The sequence below is a fragment of the Portunus trituberculatus genome, chromosome 43 (assembly GCF_017591435.1).
Source record: "Portunus trituberculatus isolate SZX2019 chromosome 43, ASM1759143v1, whole genome shotgun sequence".
NCBI classification, from domain to species: Eukaryota; Metazoa; Arthropoda; class Malacostraca; order Decapoda; family Portunidae; genus Portunus; species Portunus trituberculatus.
In genome coordinates, this window is record NC_059297.1 from 5,601,988 (window position 1) to 5,614,560 (window position 12,573).

Here is a 12,573-nt window from a genome sequence, read left to right on the forward strand (position 1 = left end):
TGGTTTCATTATGGAGCTGTCAGGTATCGTAGTGCTGATCTTATTTGTTGCAGCTAACTTCCTATTTTCTAATGTTTGTGCTTTCAATCATCACCAGTGCAAAGAAGACGAGGAAAGTTAATTAATGGTGTAGAGAATTGGGGAAGAGAAATAGTGCCAGCATTCCACATTAAAAAAAAAGGGAGAAAATAAAACCCTTACTTCTTAGCACCAAACTTAACGGAGTAAGTAAACACTACACTATATCATGCCACACATTTTCTCTCCGTTAATATGATCACTCTCTTTGTGCTGCCACTCCTCGCAACTCAAGACACGGAGAGAGAGAGAGAGAGAGAGAGAGAGAGAGAGAGAGAGAGAGAGAGAGAGAGAGAGAGAGAGAGAGAGAGTAAAAGACAGGCATCCGTAACTTTTCTCTCCGTTTTCCTTCATTTTATTTTTTGCTCTTCTGTTTTAAAAATATTTTCTGACCTCGTTGTTCTATCATTTTGCAATTTCTCTATTTTTCTTTCCTATCTTTCTATTCATATTTACTCGTTTTCTTTTTCAAAACTGTTTCATCGTGTCTTTCTCTAACTATCGTTCTTATAAATTTTCTCATTGCTACATTCTTCTTTTCACTTAACTTCATTTTGACGTTTTTCTTCACTGCCATCTTTAGTTTCTTGTTTACACTTTTTATTTCATGTCCGCCCACTTTCTTCCTTCATAAGTACTTGTTTAAAGCCTTCCATTACTTCCTGCTTTTTCTCATTCCTTTGCTCGTAAAAAATGTGTTTCTTTTAAAGCAAAAATTAACCAGTATTCTTTCTTCGACTATTATTTCACATTCTCTCTCTCTCTCTCTCTCTCTCTCTCTCTCTCTCTCTCTCTCTCTCTCTCTCTCTCTCTCTCTCTCTCTCTCTCTCTCTCGACTAAAACTGCGCATCTCCCTTGCCTCAACGGAAATCATTTGCATTTGAAAGAGATACTCCGCATCATTAGTGTTAATGCTGTGCCCGTCATCAGCCCGCCAAGAGCACAGGGAGGAATGAAAAATGAAGAGGAGGAGGAGGAGGAGGAGGAGGAGGAGGAGGAGGAGGAGGAGGAGGAGGAGGAGGAGGAGGAGAGGAGGAGGAGGAGGAGGAGGAGGAGGAGGAGGAGGAGGAGGAGGAGGGGATGAGGAGAAGGAGGAGGAGGTGGAAGAGGAGATTAAGGCGAGAATTTAATAATTAAATGCGTCTTATCATACACTAATATTCTTTCTTTCAAGATTACACTTGTTTATCATATTGTACATTTCTTTTTACTAAATATTTTCAAATCCATGCTACATTCTCTCTCTCTCTCTCTCTCTCTCTCTGGTGGTAGATTAAGGTTTGCGCTTAATCGGTAGGAGAAAAGTAACAATTGTGAGAAAACGATTAATAATTTCTATAGTGTGTAAAAAGTAGCTATGATGAGAAAGCAATGTTTCAGAATACGGACCTTCACTTAACAACTGCAAGGAGCAACGTTACGCGTCCAACTTTACCTGAGGAGTGAAGGGAGGACAGCAACATCATCGGTCAATGTGAATATTAAGGCAGACATGGGGCGAGTAAGCGCTATAAAATGTTCACTACACTACTTCATTTGACGCAACCTTTAATCAGAGAAACGCTAAAAAAAAAAACCAGGTCAGTCTTTCAAAAGCATTACTGATTTAGTCGTTTTCACAGTAATGAGGTCCCGAGGGGTACTATACTCGGCTCCCTATATTAATTTCTCTTACCCCTTCTTTTTTTTCCATCTCCGTCTATCTTTTTCAATGTGTACTGCCTTACCATCCACTCCCTTACGGCAAGCAATCAGTGCGTGTCAACAGTGACGGATGGGTGAGGGGAGAGGGCAGATATGGGGAAGGGAGAAGAAAGGGAAAAGGCGTCAGAAGTGGGATATGAAAATATGTTAACCTCTTGAACACTGGGACACATTTTTACCTTGAGATTTGTGTACGATAAGACCATTTTATTGACGTTAGTAAGGGTGTATGGAGGTAAGGAAGTTAATGTCACAGTCCTCATTATTTTAATACCCCACGTAAGTTTCTGAAGCTGTATAAGATCACCAAATAGTAAGAAAAAAAGAATATGGAAACGTGTCATGGTAGTGAAAGAGTTAATGGCAAGAAGAGAAGAGAAAGAGGACAAGAATAAACACAAGAAAGGAGTAACGTAGAGTAATAAACAACAGCAGAACTTATGGTCTTTTGAGGATATTACCTAATAAACTCCTAAAAATTAAGATGCAGGACGATAAACCCCGAAGCTCTTTCCCAAACTAGCACTATTTTCAGCTTCCCTTGGCATGCAAAGATATTAATATTATGTATGCGATAAAATAAAACATGATAAGTGTATATATAATAACACTGAAATATAATGTAGAGTATCATTTTGACTTAAGACACAACATTTGTTTGAAGAAAAGCGGCACTTCATGAGGCTTGAGGTCCGTTTAGTCCCTCGTGGTGGCAATGTACTTCCCTTGACGCGCTGCTCTAAATTAACTTGTTCCTGTACTACGAGCCTCCGGGACTTTACACCCTCCCAAGATGCTCACTGGCTATTACAACCTCGCTACAGTAAGCTCGGAATTATCTGTGCTAGAATAATTAGAATAAGAATATGCTGACTAATTGCCATTCCTATTATACATTAAAAATATATGTAGAAATAGACGAACAGGAAAAATTGCATGAAAGTTTGCACTCAAGCTCTCCTTCACATTTTTCGTTCAAAGTTTTAATCAAATTATTGTAAACAATATCTACAATCTACAAGTGATACAATCTAATCTAATGATTTTTCCACTACACTAAGTTCTCTCTCTCTCTCTCTCTCTCTCTCTCTCTCTCTCTCTCTCTCTCTCTCTCTCTCTCTCTCTCTCTTTCTCTCCATCCATCCATCCATACAAGTAGGCCAACCGACAGCTGAGCAGAAAAACTCTTTAAAAAAAACACTTCAGTCTTACAACTTTACTTCTCTCCACCTTTACTTTCCAGCCATTCTTTCCCTCTTCTCGCGTCAGTGAAGGAGAAAACAGAGGAGCAGGAAGAGAGAAATGGAGGAGAAAGAGAAGAGTGAGTTTGATGAAGAAGCACTGCAACACGATGATGAATTAAGGAAGACAGTAAAGAGAAGAGGAAGTGTTGGAGTTAGTTCTGACATGGAAGAAAGTGAGCTTGATCTCCACACAGGCGTTGCATCGCTACCACGGTGCCTCACGCTTTCCAGATTCAGTGTCTCTTGCGCGGCGAACGGGAGAGGATGTGTGGCTCTTTCCCGGCTGTGGTGTGAAGTGAGGTAGTGGCCACTGTGTTCGCGGCGCAGACCCTCCATGCGTTCAGACTAACAAAAGGAAGGCTGGCAACAGGAGCGACGGTGAATACATTAAGTTGTTAAGTTATCTGTTATGATGTTTCCTCAAGTCATAGCTCAACACACACGCGCGCGCACAGTTTTTCTTTCACGATCTAATTTCTAAAAGTTTTACCTTGAACATTCGTTTTTAATTCCCTTCTCAAATACCTTGATAAGACTTCACCAATGATAAAGATAAAAAGTAGTATGTTGTGGTAGTAGAGCTATATTCTAGATCCACGAAACAAACTGATTCGCTCACTTATCCGTCTTAGTGTCTTTTCATTGTTTTTATTGTCATGTTCCTTATGTAATAACATGCGTGATATACAGAACGTAGCAATGAATGTGTGTGTGTGTGTGTGTGTGTGTGTGTGTGTGTGTGTGTGTGTGTGTGTGTGTGTGTGTGTGTGTGAGAGAGAGAGAGAGAGAGAGAGAGAGAGAGTGTGTGTGTTTCACTGTTTGATCTGCTGCAGTCTCTGACGAGACAGCCAGACGTTACCCTACGGAACGAGCTCAGAGCTCATTATTTCCGATCTTCGGATAGGCCTGAGACCAGGCACACACCACACACCGGGACAGCAAGGTCACAACTCCTCGATTTACATCCCGTACCTACTCACTGCTAGGTGAACAGGGGCTACACGTGAAAGGAGAATCGAACCCCGGTCCTCTGGCTTGTGAAGCCAGCGCTCTAACCACTGAGTTACCGTGTGTGTGTGTGTGTGTGTGTGTGTGTGTGTGTGTGTGTGTGTGTATTTCCACCATGACAAAGCAGCAGTAGGACATGTGGAATGAAGTCCGAGGAGGTGAATCAGAGACTACTCAAGGAAGGTCGGCGACGGGAAGGTAAAGAGTCAGTGTCAGGAGGGAAGGGAAGTGAAAACAGCGAGACAAGGACACTCAAGGATAGGACATCAAAGTGAACCATCATTTCAGGAAGGTGATGCTTTTGAATTACATCCTAAGCTACACTAAATGAATAAATTATAAATGAATGAACAGCTTCAGGTCAAGGAGACTATGGCCCGCATTCTGAAATCCCTGGCTCTCTCACCAGGACTATTTTCCGAGGCCACAGAGATGATTAGCCTGGTGTTCAAGCATGTTTCTTCTGTTAATAATGCAGAAATCTTGTCACTCTGCCTCTAGAATCATAAAAACACCTTGAAAAACCCTTGCATTGTGTTTAAAAGGCCTGTATTCTAAAACACTCGGCTCTCTCACCAGGACTATTTTCCAAGGCCACAAAGATGATTAGCCGGTGTTCAAGCATGTTTCTCCTGTTAATAATGCAGAAACCTTGTCACTCTGCCTCTAGAACGATAAAAACACCTTTAAAAAAACTCGTGTATATTCAAATAAAGCTTTTTTGAAATAGTGGAGATGGAACACAGAAAAGTTTTGGAATACTACTATGAGACAAGGAAGTTCACGGATTGGTTATCGTGTACACGTATCTTGGGGAGGTGACGTTTTAAATTTCTATCCAAAATTACAAGCAAATAGAAAATAACACAGCTTCAGGTTACGAGACGAGGCTTTCACTTCAGTTAGGAGAGTGAAGTTCATGGCTTTGTGTTATCTTAATATACTGAACTTCATAAATATAGAAAAAATAGTTTGAAGATATAGGCTAAATTTTCCACATCATTTAGTATGCGGCTTTATGTTAATGCAATGTAGTCATAATTCAGTGCGCCTTCTCCATTGTGACAAGCCCCAATTATAAAATACTTTCATCTGTCATTATTTTAAAATGTCACAGGAATTATTACTCGGATTCACGTGGTCGTTTTTCGTCACTAATGATGCATAATCCTTACTTAGACCATTACTAGACTCGTGAATACGCCCTTCAAAACCTCAGTCATTTTTATCAGAGTCTGCAAGAGTTGGCGATATTAGGCGCAGGAATGTTTAACTGAGCGTCATATCGTCTTACTCAAGCACCTCTTTCCAGGAATATATCAAATCATATTACTGTTACTACTACTACTACTACTACTACTACTACTACTACTACTACTACTACTACTACTACTACTACTACTACTACTACTGATAATGATAATACAATAATAATATGAATGGTAATAATAATAACAGCAGTAATAGTGCAGAAGAAAAAAGTCTCTTATTATAAATAAATTCAAATCTGTTTAAACATACGTCAAGATTTCTTCAAGAGGCGAGGCGGTGTTGAATCAAAATATCATAATTTCACAGCGCCTCTGAAGAAAAAGTATATTTAAACACCTCTTTTTCCAGATGTAGCTTTTTCACACATCCATTTGTTTTTTTTTTTTTTGTTAAGAAAGGGCATCAGCTTTAAAGAAAAAATGAAACTTCCTTGCGGTCTTTGTCACAGCAAAAACGACTTTTCATTAAAACGTTTTCCCTTTACACTTAAAATATTATTGATCTTCATACTTCGACCATTTTTTTTTTCTTTTCGTCTTTAAAAACCACAAATATGGCAATATTTTTTCCCAACGCCCTGACGCTGCCAGAATATCATGTGTATTACAGAATATAAAGCACAAAAATTTCACATCAAACAACGCCATTAACGCAAACTGGCGGTAATGGATCTTTTGAAAACTGCAGCAATTTTATCATTACGTGCACCCATTCATTACGAGAAAATTGAGGATTTATCACAGGGGAGTATACAATCAATTAATGATTTAGTGTGTGCTGTGATCCAGTGATGCACAATTACCAGCATTTTGAGTGGACTATATGTGATGCCAAGATTGGTAGTGGTGTGTAGGGAGAGAGAGAGAGAGAGAGAGAGAGAGTGTGTGTGTGTGTGTAGGGTGAGTGCAGGCGTGAGCGCTCAGCGTGGCGTGTCAGCACGTCGTGCCTAACCTTGCTTTAATGTGATCATTACACACCGGACGTCCAGGAAAGGCTTGGGCTCCTGAGGGCAACAGAAAGCGTGGCCTCGTCTTGCACGCCCCACCGCCCACCGCCCGCCCCTCACTCCTCTCCTCACGAAATCTGTCAGCACAACTGTCTATGCTGCGATTATGAGAAATGTGTGATGTATTCAGGGTGTAGATTAGCTTCTGCTTATACAAGGGCTATCACGTGCATTCAGGGACCGACATGTGCATTAATTAAAGGACCAGAACTTGTATACAGCAACGGCAACATGGATACTGGGATTGTTACATTTATAGAAGGACTGTAATATGAATACAGAGATATGTATACTGCACAATATAAACGGGAACTACCGCGTGTATACATCGACTACCATGTATATGTAGTTCTCATCTATTCTTGAAACATCCCATATTTTGTTACGGTGTGTGTTGAGGAAGCGGTGATGCGGACAAACATGGCTCAGAAATAGTAAACTGAAAAGAAAAATGTTTCAGAGTCTTTTCGGATGTTTGGTAGCATAATGATCACACCTGACGTCCCTGTGTAAGTGTTATGCACAGCGTGAGTTGTTCCAGGCTCGTCAGAGATGACCTTTGGTGAACATTTGTCACCTGCTCGTAATACGAAACTGAAGGTAATTTAGGGGTAATTTTACCGTGTCACGACATATACATATGCGCACCCGCACACACACACACACACACACACACACACACACACACACACACACACACACACAGAGAGAGAGAGAGAGAGAGAGAGAGAGAGAGAGAGAGAGAGAGAGAGAGAGAGAGAGAGAGAGAGAGAGAGAGAGAGAGAGAGAGAGAGAGAGAGAGAGAGAGAGAGAGAGAGAGAGAGAGAGAGAGAGAGAGAGAGAGAGAGAGAGAGAGAGAGAGAGAGAGAGAGAGAGAGAAGAGGGGGAGGGGGCAATCTCTGTACATAGCAGCTCACTCCTACACGCGATTCTGAAATGTGATTACCAGCACCGAAATTACCTTGTTTGAGGAGCACGCAGAACTCTTGGCTGGACGGTAATGAGGCGCGGACCAGGTAACCAGGCTTTGGCATAGCAAGACTCAAGGATCCAACAGTGGTGGTAATTCTTGCGTGAAATATTCCAGTATATACGTGCTCACTCTCCCTTCCTAGCCACTCTGTAATGGAGTTGCTGCTTGCTTCACCCCTATTCTCTCCGCCTATGATAAAGTTTGGAACTCTCTGCCTGCTTCTGTACGAGTATTTTTATCTTCCTATGAAGGTTTCAGGACATTTTATCCTGCAATTTTTTTCTATTTCGTTGTTGTTTTGTTGCTCTTGGCTCGTGTCCCTCCTTCATTAGAAAAGAAAAAAAACTGAATATATTAAAAACAAAAATAGAGGTCCAGTAAAGACAGTGGTGAGGCGCGTGGCGGTCATCTAAGGTTGAGTGTTGAGGTGGCAGGGGGTATTTTGCGTCCAGCTTAATTAAGACTCACAGCAAAGTTACTGTTTTTCTTCGTCTTACCAATTACTAATGATTTGTAAGATATTCCACTGAGAATCATATATTCCAAGCATATGTTATTTTCTTTCGACAAACATTAAAAGAAAAAAAAATCGATTAACGGGTACACACAAAAAGGAAACCGACAAAACTATTATGACTGTGCCTTACTTGTCTGAAGTGTTTGAGTGAGCAGAGTTCAGTGGAGGGACTAAATGAGATAAACTGCAGTATAAAGAACATGGAGACTTGTAACGAAGGGGGAGAGGGAGGGGCGTGCGACAGACTGCGTAGGTAATTCGTAAAAAGAGGGAAACTGTTGCTACGAAACATACTTAATATAAAGTTGAACACATAATCAAGAAATAAAGCCTCGAGAGAATGTTATGCAAGATCACGTGCCGGCAGTGAGGCAAGTGTTGGACGTGTCAGTATTAGGAAAGTTTGAACATCGAGGCTATGTTTGACTAAGAAATACGTTCACTGCATAAATCCTAATCATAAAAGCTTTCACCAGAGTTCCCTTAGAGAGGAGAGAAAGCAGGAGAATACCTCGAGTCAAGAAATATTCATGGCCTCTTATGACTTTGAAAACTTTCCTCCTCGCCACAATCATCGTTTGAAAGACATAAAAAAGAAGACTACAAAATTCCTTGGAAGAGAAGTCAATCCCCTTGTACAAAAGTTGGGAGTGTAAGCTTTCAAGGGACAAGAACAAACGGCAGATAAAAACAGAGGAAGTTTGACCACACGATATTAAAGAAAAGAAAAAAAACAACAACACTATTTGGAGGAAATTAATTGCACTAATAACAATTCAACGCGGTTAAAAAAAGATTAAAAAAAAACACGATATAATTTTCTATCAATGAAGCTAAGATAAAAATGAAAAAGTTTGCTTCAACGGACAGCGAGAGATTGGTGGGTGGACGTCACCGTGTGGGCAGAAGACTTAGGAACGCTCTTTGTCCTGCAGTGGTGATTGGGATTAATTGATCAAGTCAGTGGATTATCAGTGGGGTGAAAAATTGTGTACTCGTGTATTGTTTGAAACTTTTACTGCTATTTAACACAATCTACGCATTTTTTTTCTCATCTACAGCCATCACTCAACATTTTACTGGCTGTATGTTAGGAAAAATATATTAATTTAGTATCTATCCCCCTTTCTTGTAGTTTATGTATGTGCTTTATTTAATTTGCTATTTTAAGTGGCGTAGATTGTTCTCTATTACAGCAAAAGAGTTACATCGTATGAATAATCTGAAAGGAAGTGCGTCGTTACCAAAATGACACACCGCTTAACCCCTGCAGTACCATGACGCGTTTCTATATTCATTCTCCTTACTATTTGGTGATTTTATACAGGTTTAGAAACTTATGTGGGGATTGAAATAATGAAGACTGTGGCCATTGTTCTTCTGACCTCAATAGAACCTTCCTATGTCAATAAAATCATCCCATCACACCCAAACTCATGGTAGAAATGCGTCCCAGTACTGAAGGGGTTGATATAATGAGAATAGTAAAAACATAAGTACTAACATAAATACTTAGAAAAATAAATGAACTTGGTATACCGTTGACGGATAATAAGTGCACAGGTCACGTCATTTTAACACAACTGCTCATCACACCGCTGCAAAACACGTCACTTTGGAAGGATCACACATCATTTCATAACTCAGCCTTCGATTACATGTCCCCGTGTCATCACATCCTCCGAGGAAATGTTCGCCTTGCAGATTTCAACGTACGCTCCTATTGTGACATGCATTTACACACACACACACACACACACACACACACACACACACACACACACACACACACACACACACACACACACACACACACACACACACACACACACACACACACACACACACACACACACACACACACACACACATACAGAACCCGCACCGACCACTGTCTCCAATCAAATCAGGAAGATTAATAACCATTGATATAACTCTTAGTCTTTTTATCCTAGTCAATTATATATGTTTTTTTTATCTTTCTATCTGGAATTTTAAAAGCACTTATAATAAGAGAAATTGATCTGATTCTCTCTCTCTCTCTCTCTCTCTCTCTCTCTCTCTCTCTCTCTCTCTCTCTCTCTCTGGGTACACTTCTACCTACATACCAGCACGCGAGATACTCACACACAAGCAAGCAATTAGACACACACGCCCATTAGAAACACATAAGAGACGCTTATACCCACATCCCTGAGCACACACACACACACACACACACACACACACACACACACACACACACACACACACACACACACACACACACACACACACACAGAGAGAGAGAGAGAGAGAGAGAGAGAGAGAGAGAGAGAGAGAGATGTGCGGACGTGTGCTATCTCCCATCACAAGCTATAATGATAAGACAAAGGCTGCCTCCCAGAGAAGCGAGAAGCACAAGTGGAACGTGACGATTATTGCGATGTGTGGCCGCTGTGGGGAAGCAGAGAGTGGGAAGTAACAGGGAGCTATACCGTGTTCTTATTAGGTTATCTGTTTTTCTCAGGATGATTTAGTATCAATGACAAATCAATAGAGGAGGAAGTAAATCTCTCTCTATTTGTTTTTTTTTATTTAAACGTTAATATATAGTGATGCATAAAGGAGTGACGTTGATTAAGCTAGAGTTTTTGTTATCGCCAGGAACTATCTTGAAGTTCTACAGATAAAAATACCGAATGATGATAGTAACGATGGTAATGGTGGTGACAGTGAGAAAGAAAAAGAATGAATGATGATAGTAATGATAGTAATGGTGATGACAGTGATAACAATAACAACTCTCTCTCTCTCTCTCTCTCTCTCTCTCTCTCTCTCTCTCTCTCTCTCTCTCTCTCTCTCTCTCTCTCTCTCTCAATCAAACAATATTGCATTCTTTAATTTCCTTCCTCCGCCTTCCGGTGTCAACACTAATATCGATATGAACAAAGATGACACCGACAACCAGACAACAACAACAACGATTACAGCTATACCATACATTTACTTCATATCACGTGTTTTGAAATTCCTAGTGTAACTTTGAGAAGGAAATATTCTGGTTTTGTCTTTACTAGGAACTCTGAATGCTTGATCTAATGAGTTAACCCACACTTGATAAATCTTAACCTCTTCAGTACCATGACGCGTTTCCATATTCATTCTAGTTACTATTTGGTGACTTTATATAGCTTCAGAAACTTATGTGGGGAATTAAAACAATGAAGACTATTGGCCGTTAATCTTCTCACCTCAACAGACTCTACCTAATGTTAATAAAATGGTTTAATGGTAAGCAAAATTCATGACAAACATGTGTCCCAGTACTGAAAGAGTTAATGTTCCGGCGTGTTGTTTTAATGTACAGAATATCAGTTTTGAGCTTTGCTTACGTGTGGTCGCGGTTTTGTAAGATCTTGAGAGCTTGCAACATGTCTCCACGTCGCCTTGTTATCCTCAGCAAGCCAACACTAAGTGAATAGGTTAACTCCTTCATTACCATGACGTGTTTTCATATTCATTCTTCTTTTTTGTATGGTAATTTTATTCAGAAACATACTGTTGGGATTAGAATAGTAAAGACTGGCCATTAAACTTTTGCCCTCCATAGATCCTTCCTATTGCAAATAAAATCTAATCATACCCATAAAATCAAGGTAAAAATGTGTCTCAGTATTAAAGAGGTTAAAATTCTTCCCCTTAGCACCTTGGATTATCGTAACTTGTAGACCACAACCTCGTATTAGTATTCTGCTTCATTGAGCGTGTCATTGGGCTTATAGCATTTGATAAAGAACTGAAGGACTTGTAACATGACCCAACACCGTTTCGCTGTAGGAAGGTTTAGTTTCTTTCACTCGTATTTTGTATTGCTTAAACGTGTAGAATCCAATCTCGTATCAACATTTTGGTTACGTGTAATGAACGAAATCATAGGGTTTTGTAAAGGGCTCGTAATGAATTGCTCACCCGCTATCTTGTTAAGCTAAGCAAGGAGACATCGAGTGGAAAATAATCCTATTCTCTCTCTCGACTTTTTGTTTGCTTATGTGTAGTCAGAGATTTCGAGTTTAATAAAGACTTTGAGGACTATTAACTTCCCCTTACGCCTCTCTGCGACCTTCAGTAAGCAGACATTGATTAGAAAAATAGAAATTCAGATTCTTTCCTTTGTATTGTTGGCATTCTTATTGGCATCACATCTACCTCGCGGCATTGTGCTTTCGAGGAACTCAGTGTCTTTCTAAACAAGATGCCAGAGCTGCACTGCGTATACCAAGTGAGTGCCTTAAATTATGATGACATTACTCGCAGCGTATTGCACTACTACACTTCGCGTTGGGTGTTACGTCTCAGGGTGCGCTATGAATATTACATATCACTGGTAACTGTGACGCCCACACTCCTTGCTTCCCTCATAACTGCTGACGCTGATATGTTCCCAGAGGTGGTGATGGTGGTAGTGGTGGCTGTTGTTGTTATTGGAGGAGGAGAAGGAGGAGGAATACGAAGAACAATAACATAAACAAGAAAAAGACCAAGAAAAGAACATGGAGAGAAACAGAAACAAAATCAAGATCATCATCATCAACAACAACAACAATAACAACAACGAGAGATAAGAGCTTTGAGAAGCACAACTTCTATAAAGAGTAGACGAGTGTACGAAAAAAAAAATATGACAAAATCAACAAAGCAACACACACACATAAAAATGCTAACAAAACTGGAGACTGTAAGGGAAGGAAGATTGGGTGTCCCTTTCTTATCCTAGACTATTGTTTCTCGT

General features: G+C 40.2%; 1 protein-coding gene across 1 annotated transcript in view; it reads left to right on the plus strand.

Annotated features, from left to right (window-relative positions):
• Positions 1-3,270: 3,270 nt before the first annotated feature.
• Positions 3,271-12,573, plus strand: part of LOC123518385 — a 35,948-nt gene continuing 26,645 nt past the window's right edge. The window contains exon 1 of the mRNA XM_045279195.1: positions 3,271-3,404. The gene's annotated coding sequence lies outside the window, so the exon portion shown is untranslated. The remainder of the gene's footprint in view (positions 3,405-12,573) is intronic.